Source organism: Manis pentadactyla, chromosome 4 (assembly GCF_030020395.1).
Source record: "Manis pentadactyla isolate mManPen7 chromosome 4, mManPen7.hap1, whole genome shotgun sequence".
In the NCBI taxonomy this organism is placed as follows: Eukaryota; Metazoa; Chordata; class Mammalia; order Pholidota; family Manidae; genus Manis; species Manis pentadactyla.
The window spans coordinates 65,748,906-65,762,485 of record NC_080022.1 but is presented as its reverse complement, the minus strand read 5'-3'; the positions used below and the strand labels follow the sequence as shown (position 1 = coordinate 65,762,485).

The window sequence follows — 13,580 nt, the reverse complement described above, 5'->3', positions numbered from 1 at the left end:
TGCAAGTAGCACTCTTATATGTTGTAATTAATGATAGTGAAGAATCAAGGAACAATATTCACGTGTCTGTCATTCTCTTGATTAAGGAACACACTGATACATCTCATCATTCTGCTAAGTTGCCAAGAGTACAGAAGGCATTGGAATTTCTTACCTAACAGAACATTAATCATGTACTCCTAGAATAACCAATATAGTTGAAAAATTACAGAATGTTGGTTCTATGAAGGCTTTTTAAATTAACTGGTTCTGACAAAGTCATGACATGGGTGGGCCCTGTGAAAGTGTTCAAAAATTAGTTGTATGTCACACATTTCAGTGAATCTCAACACTAAACCATAAACCATCAAGGAAGTTTCTGTGTAAGGGAGTCACAGACACACTGACCTTTAAAGATTCAAGGAATAGAAACAGAGTGCTTCTCTCTAAACTGCAGCTGAAATTTTTTAGTTTCCTTAAGTCCCCTCCTTTCCGTCTCCAACCCTCTCTTCATCCTTACACCACAATGCTCTAAACACTCATGCCCTTCCTCCCAAAAGAGCGCAATCACCGTCAATTCGGCTCTCCCTCCCTCTCTCATATTAGCCAACAAGGGACCATGCCGTGGACTAAACAGCAGCTGCTCATTGATGCAAGTGGACATAATTATATGTGGTGGAATGTGTATGAAATAAAAAATTCAGAGCAAATGGCATATAAAAGGTTAATCTTGTCATAACTTCACAAGCCCTTTCTCAGGCAAAAATTTACAAACTTGTAGTATTTTAAATTTGATAAAAGATTAACAAATTAATTTGAAACCTTATTCTACTAGAACATTTTTTTGCTTAAGAACTTTTGTAGCCAAATATTCAGAATTATAAATATATGCTAACAATACTTTCTTGGCTGATTTTCAAACACATTAAGGAGGCAGTGATGGTGAAAAAAGTACTGGAATTTGAGCCAGAAAACTTGGTTAGAGTTTCTACTTGGGTTGTTTTTAGACCTATGGTCTTGGAAAACCAGTTAATTTCTGTGAATTTTAGTTTTATATGTAAAATAGGCATGTTACTGCTTTTCTCATTATATTGCCAAATAAATTTGACAGTTCCTTCTGAACTTCACTGCTATATCTGACATTCTCAGTCACTGCTTCATTCTTGAAATTCTCCTCACTTAGCTCCATGACACCATTCTTTCCCTGTTCTTTAATATCTCTGACCATTCCTTCTCTGTCTCCTTTGAGAGTGTCTTTGCCTCTCTCCACTTCTTAGATGTCATTTGCCCCCATATTTCATTATTTGCTCTTTTCTTCTCACTCTAAACTTTTTCTTCAGTGATTTAATACTTTGGTAGTTTAAATTACCTCTTTAGCCTCATCTCTCTCCATACCTTTCTCCACTGTCACTCATACTGAAATACTAGCATATCTCAAGCCTTTGCAAAGCTAGCTCCCTCAGCTTAATGTTCTACCCATTCCCTGACTCACTTAGCTAGCCTTAATCATCCTTTAGTTCTTAGATAAACTGTCATTTCTCTCCAGGAAGTTTTCCTTGACTCCACAAGACTGGGTTAGGTGCTTCTCCTGTGTTTCCATAGCACCCCCATGCTTATCCCAGTTGTAGCATTTACCACAATGTATGGTAATGAACCACTTTCTTGTCCACCAGAATGTGAGCTTTTTGAGAGTAGAGACTCAGCTCTATCGATAGCACTTAGCATGTGCCTGGCATACAGAAGATATAATAATAATTATTTACTGAGTAAGTAAATCCTGCCATCTTCAAGATAAATCATTTTATAAAGAGTTAAGGATTGTCTGGATATAATGTATGATTATCATTATGCGGAAATGTGATATAAATTGAATACACCACTCATTACACAAATATTTATTAATCATCTACTATGTGCCAGGTGCTCTGCTAGGCACTGAGAAATACAGCACTGTATAGACAGACACTCTCTCTATTCTCATGTTGTTAACAGTCTCTTGGCCAAAACTCTCAACAAAAACCTTTAGTGATCCAGTCTGCTTGACTATCTCCAGAGATGGATAGGTTTCTAACATCAAGCATATCTGATACAGAATTGAAAGCCATCAAGGGAAGTTTTGCAATGTCCATGTAGTAATAATCAAAACTGCAAAGTCTAAAAGATCCCATTCCTTTGATTCAACTTTTATTCCCTTAATAAACTCTGTCTATATTTTAAATTTTGCTATGGGACATTTCCAGAAGATTTTTTTTTTTTTTTTTTTTTAATTTATTTATTTTTTTTAATAATTATTTTTTATTGAAGGGTAGTTGACACACAGTATTACATTACATGAGTTTCAAGTGTACAACACAGTGGTAGAACATTTATATACATAATTCTAGGTTCCAGCTATCACCCTACCAGGCTGTTACAATATCTTGACTATATTCCTTATGCTATACCTTACATCCCGGTTACTAATTTCTTTTACCATTGGAAGTCTGTCCTTTTTTTTTTTTTTTTTTTTTTTTTTTTTTTTTTTTTTTGTGAGGGCATCTCTCATATTTATTGATCAAATGGTTGTTAACGACAATAAAATTCTGTATAGGGGAGTCAATGCTCACAGAAGATTTTTTAATTAATCTTTTGAAAACATATTCTCAATTTCCAAATACCTATTCAATCTTTGATTTATTTTATCATCTTCCACTTTCATGTTCTTTACATATATTATTAGTCAACATTGCACATACTTGTCTATAAACTTACATGGAATTTGGTGACTTAGCACAGAGGCCCCAGGCCTGCCTTTAATTTCATGTAATTATGCCTACCAGAAATACATATATTTAGTATTCATATGTATCACTATCATTTTGATTAATAAGTAAACTTACAAAATGAGAAACGATAAAATTCAAAGTACTCATTTTGACAGTATTATCCCCTTCAGAATCCTGATAAACATTTTCTATATCTCAATATTTCAATTTTCAACATTATCACATCTTTTCAATACATGCCAGAATCCAAGTGTAATGAGGACATAAAGTTATCTCAGTTGGTATTATAGGGAAGCTGTTTAATGAAGTTTCTTCAAAGTTCTTACTGTTACATATTATCAGAAAAATTATTTTAAGAGTACATTATTAATAAATTGCACTTTAAAAAGTTCCAGAGTAACTCCTAGTCGTGATTCCTTTGATTTCTAATAGGGCAACGTCTCACCATTCTTTCTGCCTTCCTCCAGGCTCACCAGGCTGCCTACTCAATGACTGCATTCTCTTCTGGTCTCCTTAACGTTATAATATGTCACTCCAGGTCTGAGGATATTAACTGCATAATGCATCATGGATCAGAATTAAAGATCTCGTCTGGGCTTGTTAGGCCTTCTGCAGGTTCCTTCAGACTCTCTATTTTCCCTTATCTCCTCCCATTCCTTCAACCCCCACAGAGACAAATACATTCAATAGCCTATTTCCACCTCTGACTCTTCAGCCACTTCTTTACCAATGAAGTATTTTCCCAGCTTAATTACAATAGAAATGGTGATTTTCTGTACTTCGCCCTGAGCAAGCAGGTATTTTCTCCTTCAATTTCTGACACCTCTAAATGTGCTTTAGATTTCTAAGTGTTATCTGGCATAAACTTTTCAAATGCTTATATTGTAAAATATCTGAGGCATATCAGTCTAATCTACCTTCTTGATTTAACTTATGGAACATTTCAGACATATATAAAATTAGACTAATATATTGAACCTCCATATACCCATCATAAACTTCAACAATTATCTACTTTTACCATTGTCTTCAACAGTACAAACTCTTATTTTATGCATCTATTTCAGCACAATGCATAAGTCCTTTATAGATGCTTTAAAAACCTACTCCAGATACATCAACCACATCCTAGATACTGGGCAGTATATCCTCCTGTCCCCTCAGAATTATGCCTAGAATCAAACCCCTAACTCTTGCTTTTTATTCTCTCCTGGGAAGACTTTAAAGGTACCTCTCAAAGAAAATTGGAGTTCTCAAATGGGACTACATCAGACTAAAAAGCTTCTGTACAGCAAAGGACACCATCAGCAGAACAAAAAGACATCCTACAGTATGGGAGATATATTTTTAAATGACATATTTGAAAAGGGGTTAACATTCAAAATATATAATGAGCTCACACACCTCAACACCCAAGAAACAAATAACCAATTAAAAAATGGGCAGAGGATCTGAACAGACAGCTCTCCAAAGAAGAAATACAGATGACCAACAAGCACAGGAAAAGAGATGCTCTACATCGTTAATTATCAGGGAAATGCAAATTAAAACTGCAATGAGATATCACCTCACACCAATTAGGGTGGCCAATATCCAAAAGACTAGGAACAACAAATTCTGGCAAGGATGCAGAGAAAGGGGAACCTCCTACACTGCTGGTGGGAATGTAAATTAGTTCAACCATTGTGGAAAGCATTATGGAGGTTCCTCAAAAAACTAAAAACAGAAATACCATTTGACCCAGGAATTCCACTCCTAGGAATTTACCCAAAGAAAACAAGATCCAAGATTCAAAAAGATATATGCAGCCCTATGTTTATTGCAGCACTGTTTACAATATCCAAGATACGGAAGCAACCTAAGTGTCCATCAGATGTGCTACATATACCTAATGGAATATTATTCAGCCATAAAAAGAAAACAAATCCTACCATTTGCAGCAACATCGATGGAGCTAAAGGGTATTATGCACCAGGAAGTAAGCTAGGTGGAGAAAGACAAATACCAAATGACTTCACTCATTTGTGGAATATAACAACAAAGCAAAACTGAAGGAACAAAATAGCAGCAGACCCACAGACTCCAAGAAGGGACTAGTGGTTACCAAAGGGTAGGGGTTGAGGATGGTGGGTGGGGAGGGAGAAGGGAATTAAGGGGCACTATAATTCGCAATCACAATTTAGGTAGGTCATGGGGAAAGTAGTACAGCACAGAGAAGATAAGTAATGACTCCATAGCATCTTACTATGCTGATAGTGTCTGCAATGGTGGGGGCCATGAGGACTTGATAATATGAGTGAATGCTGAAACCACAATGTTCATGTGAAACCTTCATAAGATTGTATATTGATATTTTAATTTAAAATTTTAAAAGATTTTATGCAAAAAAATTAAGAAAATTGGTTAAGTTCTTGTTTGATGAAATCACTAATAAAATTAAGTATATATAAAAGTAAAATGTAAGGATTGTTTTAAAGCTATAATACATTAGAGGAATGACCTGGAGTCTCTATACTGAGAAAGGAGAAGAGTAGAAACTAATAACTGAATCCCTATTAGGTGCCATATACTAGGTGGTTTGCATGTTATGTCATAAATTCAGAGGCGATGGGTATGATATAACCAAGAATAAATGGGAAAAGATGAAGAAATTCGCTAAAATGAACAAATATTTATTCACTCAAGAAACATTTATTGAATATCCTTCTACAATGTGCTAGACACAGTGTAAGGCACTATATCAAAAGATGAATAGGAAAAACTTCTTTTGTAGAGCTCATAGTATTGGGATGAAAGATAATTACCAAGAAAATACATTATGGCTTAAATTTTTAGTTAGAAAATGACTTAAGTCATATCTGTAAGTGTGTAAACACATAAAAATAAGCTCTGTGATGTTAAGAATACTTCCACTGGAAGAAAGGCTATGAATTGGAGGAGCAGTTCTCAAGCTTTCTGAGCTCAGGGACTAATGTCTGGGCCTATTACTGAGGAACCAGGAGAGCTCTTGTTTATATATAACATATCTATAGCTATATAAGGTATCAGAAATAAAAACAATTTTCAAATATATACTGTATTAAGTATTAAGTCACTTAAAATAACAATAACATATCCATGATATATTAGCCTATTTTATGAAAAATATATTTTTCTAAAATAAAAATTAGTAAGAAGAATAGCCATAGTTTTATATTTTTGCACATCTCTTTAATGTATGGCTTATTGAAAGACAGGTACAATCTCCTATCTCCTTGCATTCAAACTATTGTGATATGTTGTTTTGACTGAAGTATATAAAGAAAACAGCCTCTAGAGATATGTAATTGGAAAAGGATTTCATGGGCCCCTATAGGGCCTTGGGGACTCCCAGGGATTCTAAGACACATTCTGAGATCTGCTGAATTATAGTAAAGAATATTCTATCAAATTATGTCAGTTCTCATTCCAAAAAGGGGTAGGTAGAATGCTGAATGAAGATCAGTTTAATAACTGAATTCCTATACTCAGTAACCTGAAGGCCAATGGATATTATATCTGGAATCTCATACTTTTCTTAATCTAGTATGAAGTGACCTGCTGAGCAGGCAGATGCAGTATGCTTGGCTGCCTTACAGGGGCAGCATCAATGCACTTCTCTAATTGTTGAAGATCTCACGGAAGTCAAAACAGAGAATGAGCAGAGAGAAAACACCAAAGCATAAGGTCGAACATGTGACTTGTCAACAAGAGTTTGGTCATAAGAAAAAAGGCTGGAATGATGAAGGGATTTAATAATGGCATTCTAGAATATTAAAGATTTCAGAGGCAATACTGCAATATTACTATAGCCTGTCAATGATTTATCAAAAAGGTTGCATTTTTTTCAGATTTGACAGATTAGGTCTGTATTTACAACATAGTATTTTTGTAAGAAGGAGAATCTACTGTGAACCAGACACCATACCTGGTGGTAAGATATAAAATGTATGAGATAGCCTTTGAAATCAAGTAGCTTTGTTGGGAGAAACGGATGGGTCACAATTAGTTACAATGCAAAGGAGTAAGTGCTATAATAACAGCATATATATATACAGGGCTGTAGAAACATGGAAAAGACTATGGTGGGGAGAAGGAGGGGGTTGGTGTAATTAAGGAAGGTTACATGGAGGTGGTGACATTTGATTTAGACCTTGAAGGATAAGTAGAATTTCACAGTGGAAAAGAAGGTAAGGACATCCAGGCAAAAGAAGCAACATGAACAAAAACACCAAAACCTGACCCCCCAGCTGCAAATCTGGAGAGCTGTAAATTATCCAGAAAATCTGTGATATAACTAGAAAGACAGTCTGAGCATGGATGGGGAAGATTCCTAAAAACCATATTAAGAAGAAATTTAGATTTGATCCTATAGGATCAATGGGGAGCCAGCAAATGATTTTTAAAGCAAGAATGTGACTTAGTCAGATATTTATTCTAGAAAGAAAAATGAGAGAGACTGATAGCAGTGCAGAAAATTGGAGTGAAATGAGGAAAGACTACTGGGAGGACAAGCACAATGATTCTTGGCAAGAGAAGATAAGGGCCTGAATTAAGTCAGTGGCATTAGGAATGAAAAGTTGGACGACACAGTTTAGAAGTGGAATTGACAGGACATGGTGACCTGTTCATCCATTTATTTAAAAGAGTATATTAAGCTCCTACTGTATGCCAAGCACTATCCTAGGCTGTGGTGAGAGAAAAATGAACAAAAGACTAAAGTCCCTACTTCCAGGGAACTTATATTGTAGCGGGAGAACTACTCCAAGAACCTTGACCCATGAGATCTGGAGGGGTAGAGGTGAGGAGAGGAATACTGTCAAGGATTAAATCAAGGTTTCTAGTTTGAGTGAATGGGTGGATAGGGTTACCATGAATTGAAATTACAATTAAAAGTATGTTTGAGGGGTCAGAAAGTGAGTTCAATTTTGAATAGGTTTTACTACTGTCACAATTACAATAGGGGTCTGGACATACATGGATTAAGAATCATGAATTTTTAGATTCTCATTATCTAAGGACCTTACGAGGTCACTTAGTCCAACACCTTCATTTACCATATGATAAAATGGGAGGCACAAAGAACTTCAGTGACTTAAGATAGAAGATTGTAGGCAGTTCAGTGGTAGAACAAAGAATTACACTCCAGGTTTCTTGACTTCTAGTCAACTATTCATTTCACTCTATCATTCTCCATTTTTACCTGATTTAAGTACATGAAATATTATGTATAATTTGTCCAATGGTAATACTAATGTCGGTATCAACTGGCACAGCAATTAGTGAGATAGGCTTCAAGAAGTTTTTGAAAATGACAATGTCCTGATAAAATGTGTTTCAATAGCAGAGTATACTTTTGGGCTGTTAAATAATAATTTTCAGGTTGAATATTAAGGTTCAAAGCTCAAACTGAGAAAATATGTAGGTCTCATAGTAAAACAGATTTTTCTTAAGACACACATGCTGATGTTTCTATTTTAGAACATCACTGGACCATATTTGACCTCTAAATTTCCCAATTTTAATTAATTTCCTTGACTTCTTTAGACATGCAATTAAAATATTTCAAGATAATAATGTAGCAATTGAAAAAAGAATTTTAAGTTATAGCTCTATAATTTCCAGTCTGTTTCATTGTATTCATGTATTATCTCCTTTCTCAAGAAGAACACAATTGTCAAGACAGTAACAGTTTTTTTTTAACTTTTAAATTTTTTTGAGGTGTCATCGATATATAATCTTTTATTGATTTCAAATAAACAACACAGTGGTCCAAGAACTAACCATATTATTAAATCCTCTAGTGAGGTTACTATCTGACAATATAGCAAGATGTTACAGAATCACTGACTATATTCTCCATGCTGTTCTACTATCCTGTGACCAACTTATAGACAGACAGTTTTAAATCTGCATTTCACTAAACTCAAGTAAATTCTTTGTCTCAGCTTTTAAGAAGGCTTTAGAACACTTACCTTAATTTATTGTAAACAAGTAAGACCTACCTTTTTTACTGTCTTTGGAACAAACAACATTGTTTTGAGCTCCAAAAAAACGTAAGCCTAAATTTTAATTGTTTCACTTGTATGAGAAATATAACTTACATATAACTTTATTACATTTAACTGATGAAGGTTGTAACCTTATGCCTTAAAAGTTACATTATAAAACCTGTCATAAACCTCATCACAATTCAAAAATCTGATATTAAATCCTATATTACCTATTTGAAATAGTGAGGTTTGTTTCTCCTACCAATACATAATTCCTCGCTTATTAACCAAGAATCCTATTTTCATTGACATTCTTATGCATTAATAATGTATAATACTTAGCATTCATCTTGATTATATGTGATACTTTCCAAAGAGCATTCACCATACTGTGAGCACTTGAACAGTAAGAGCTGTGTTTTACTTCATTCTTTATCTTTAGTGTCTCACACAACTAGGACACAGTAAAACTAAATTCATATTTGAGCAAGTGATGAATGACAAAGAGATCATAGGAAAACTGTCTGATCTTTAGGTCAGCCCAAATAAAACTTATGATTAATATTTCCAAAAGGAGGGCTGATGGTGAGAATATATGAATGAATGAATAAATACTATAATAGAAAATAAAATGGAGTGGGTTTACATTAAACTAGGTATCATGAAAAAACAAACTTGAGCTTCAGGAAGTTGGCTTCCCAAGCAAATAGATGCGGTAATCTCGGGAGGATTCTGGGTCTTCTCATCCTCTCTGCAAGTGGAAGATTGCCTTTCAATAAAGGACACAGCTGGGAACGGGAGACCCAAGCCTCTTGCTCCAAATAGGTGGGTAGGGTGGGGAGGCAGAAGAACAATAGTTAACTTCTGTTTATGGCAGATCTCTAGGGGTTGCAAAACTCTACTAAACACTTCTAGGATGGGGAGAGAGTAGACTTATTTAGGAGTTCCTCGGGAGATTTCTTTCCCAGAAATACCTCCCCTATGCTTTCCAAAATCTCACCAGTTAAAATACTTTGTTTTAGTTAGTAATACACGGTCCCTTCCAACTCAAGTTGACACTAGCAATTAGTTTCAATGAACATTAACCTCTTCTTCCCATTCCCATGACTATTTTTTTAGAGAAGGCTTGCTAACCAAGATATATCCACAGCATTTAAAGTCCAGGCTCTTAACTCCAAGTCCAGCAGACTTTTCATCATCTGTGGCTTCATATTTGCCCTAATACTTAGATCAGGGGACTAATATTTGTCTAGGATCAGATAATACAAATTAATATTATGTATGTAACATTATGTATGTGTGTATATATGTAATGTAAGTTAATGTTATGTAGTATAATTGACAGGGAATGTAAATCACTGATGATTAGTTGTAAAACAATAGGGAATTGTAAAGACTATGTCAAAAGAGTATATATGCCCTGTGTGTGGGTGGAGTTGCTACTTAGGTCCAGGGTATTGCTGCTATGCAGAAATGTAAACCCAGTTCTGCCAAGATCTTCCAATTTTTCAAGAAATGCTGGAAATCCATATTTGAATATAAAATGTACCACTTTTTAAGCATGTTTGCAGCTCAAAGTTTTTTGGCTGCCAGTCTGTGGTCCCTGATCTAAATGAGCTGGCAGCACTGAGAAAATGGAAAGAGACAAAGGGGAGGCCTACTTCGGCCAGAAAGAGGGAGGCACAGTCAAGGAGAGGAAAAGAGTCACAGACAGACGGAAGTCAAATTCCACCAACCTCACAATCTGGCCTAGGAAGTTCCAATCTTTCTGAATTCGAATCTGAGAAAAAGAAGGAAGAGAAGGCAGGATGGGAAAAAGGAAGGGGAGAGGAGAAAAAGAACCAGCTACTGAAGACCTACTAGACAGCAGATACTGCGTCAGATGCTCTCTCATATGTAGTCTCATTGAGAGACAGCAATGCAAGGAAAAAAAATCATGCATAGAGAAAAGAAGGAAACATATCAAAATACTAATAAGTACATGTGTCAGATTTTGAGAGCTCTCCTTTCCATTCCTGGTAATTTTTAACCATAAATATAGTTGTATTAACTTTATAATATAACACAAATTTGATTGAAAGCTAAGTAAGTTGGATTTCTAGGTAAAATCTACCCATCTGAGAGTACAGAATGTATACTATCATAAGTCAAGCCAAACCGTGCACTGAATAAATAGAAAAAAGAAAATATAACTTCATGTATATGTAAATAATATGTAATTTTGCAATTATAAAACTAGAAGAGTACATGAAAGAAACTATACAGGTGAAGGAGATGACAAATTGCCTAAATAAGAACAGAAATACGTGATATTGCTAAGAATGCTGTAGGTCATTTTCCCTTTAAATTATAAAGTAGACTACCAAGATTTGTGTGTGTGTGTGGCCTACATGCTATAAAATATAAAAGATCCTCTCTTTTCTATAAAAACTTTTAGACATCTGCCCATTTTTACATACTTTTCCATAGTTACTGCATTGTTTTCTTTGAGGCACGTATTTTTATTTAAATAGTATTTTTATTTGCCTTTAGTGTGTTTCAAAAATAACAGGTTTATCTTTTTTTTCCTAAATAAAGTATGTTATTTCAGGCCACTTGAGTGCTAAGCAATCTAAATCCTCAATTAATCTCTTCCAAACATGCATATTCAGTTTTCATTCTGCTCAAATTGAAACCCTAACCTAAATACTTCAAGTGTAATTTCAGGGAAAAATACTGTTCAAAACCTAGATAATATATTCCATTGTTGATGCTAAATATAGTCATCTCAAGATGACATACATTTTGACAATGATTAGTCTTACATATCAAATTTTCAAAAATAGCACAGATTCCACTTAAGGTGAGCAGGAAAAATTGCTATTCACTCCAATTCATCTTAAAATGGATTTAAAGGTGTCAATCTTCCATTAAACTGAATTACATCAATACTGTATTGAGGGAAACAGGATTTAAAGGAACTCTGTTGTTTTTGCTTAGAGCTAAAGTAATTGTTTCAGGTCAAAAATAGAATTGCCAACATTTTTCTTTACATTATTCCAGTAATAATATAAATTATCTTCAAAAGTAGGAGGCTAACAACTCTAAGGAAGACTCTTAACTAATGACATTAAATAAAGTTCATTTATACTCAATATACCCCCCAAAAAAAGCCTGTCACTCAATTGTGCATTTTTCCATCCTATATCTCAAAATTCAAAATACTTTCAGAGACTTATTTGTGTTCTGAGTTTTCTTTACCGCAACAATTTAACCTGTAAAACAATTAGGGGGAAAAATAATGTTCACTCAACGATGTGTGACTAGGATGTTATAAATATTTGTTTATTCAATCATACTACCCAACACATAGTTATGTTGTGACTCAAAGGCCAATGGGCCCGTCACATGAATTCATTAACAAAATTTAGTTGCTGAATGATGCTGCCATTGCTTGGCTCATGGAACTATTTCAGATTATGGCTTACTTCTTTTCCTACCTGTCTCCTTCCCAAGGACAGACATTTTGTTAGGACATATCCGCATGCTATTTTTACCTGGTTCTTGCTCTCTCCCTCCACCCCCCCCCCCCCCCCCCGCTCCCCTACCCATTCAAACTCTTTGTTCACATCATGGACCATAAATAAACATAAAATGAGGATCTGGAAGCCATTGCAATGATCAGCTAACCTCTGAACTTGGTTATTTTCCTTACAAATGCCAATAATAATAAATTTTTGGTATTTGTAGAGCGTTTCAGTTTGCTAACAGTTGGACTGGCTTGGCGTTTTCAAAAAACATATGGACAAGGGAGGTCCTCAAGAAGTGGCGACATTATTCACCCCAATTTCCAGCCGCAGGGGCAAAATCCCAACATCCCACCTCGGACAGAATCGCGGAAAACTAGTTTGGGGGGAGGAGAGTAGAAGGTAAGCTGTTAAATCACACTGCGGTCCCCAGCCTCCACAGAGACAGCTCAGGAATGATCTCTCCTAAATGTAACCGGCACTGCCAGGAGACGGAAACCGCGCCCAGGGCACGTGGAAGGGGACCCCACGGAACTTCACCTGCACGGACCCTAAGGAGAGCGAAGGGACTGGCGGCCGTCCGCTCTCGGAGCGCTCTCCCCGGGGCGGCCGAGAAAGCACCCGAACCAAACAGCCGACAGGGCACAGGCGGAGCTGCAGCAGCGGAGGGGGCAGGAAACCGCAGCCCGAGCCGGCGGCCGGTAACGCGGCCAGCCACGCGGACCCCAGGCGGCACTCCGCCCGGCCCGCAGGGCGCGGCTCCGAGGGCCGGGAGCCGACGGGCAGCCCTGGCGGGAGGGAGCTCGGTGCGCCCCGGGGCTGCGGCGGAGCCCGGCGGGAGCAGGCGCGAGGGGAGCGTCTCCCTGCGGCCCCCGTCCCCGAGGGGGACCCATCTTCGTCTCCACCGCCCCCGCCCCACGTTCCCCCGGCTCCTCTCACCCGCCGGGAGCCCGCGACTCGCGGAAGTCCTCGCTGCGCGCCGAGGGGCTGTGCGCGTCCCGCGCCGGGGTGTGGGCAGGGGTCTGGGCGCTCCGGCCGCCGCCGCCGCCGCCGCCGCTCCAGCCGCCGGGAGCCCTCTGGCTGCCGCCGCCGCCGCCGCCGCCGTCTCCAGCAGCAAGTTTCCATAAAAGTCCTGGTGCGCAGCCTGATCCCGCATTCCAGGCGGGCCCAGCGCCTGCTGCAGCTGTTCCAAAACACAAGGCCAGTTCCCCCAACCCCCCGCCTCCGCCGTGTCGCCCGGAGAGGGGTGGAGAGTCGAGGAAGGCAGGAAAGGGGGGCAGCAGCAGCCACCTTCCCTCCAGAATCGGCTCGTCGTCCGG

At 37.6% G+C, this 13,580-nt stretch overlaps 1 protein-coding gene across 4 annotated transcripts in view; it reads right to left on the bottom strand.

Annotated features, from left to right (window-relative positions):
- Window positions 1-13,333, bottom strand: part of NEXN (nexilin F-actin binding protein) — a 71,619-nt gene extending 58,286 nt beyond the window's left edge. For all 4 annotated transcript variants that reach the window (XM_057500346.1, XM_036890216.2, XM_057500347.1 and 1 more), the window contains exon 1: window positions 13,201-13,333. The gene's annotated coding sequence lies outside the window, so the exon portion shown is untranslated. The remainder of the gene's footprint in view (window positions 1-13,200) is intronic.
- Window positions 13,334-13,580: the final 247 nt, after the last annotated feature.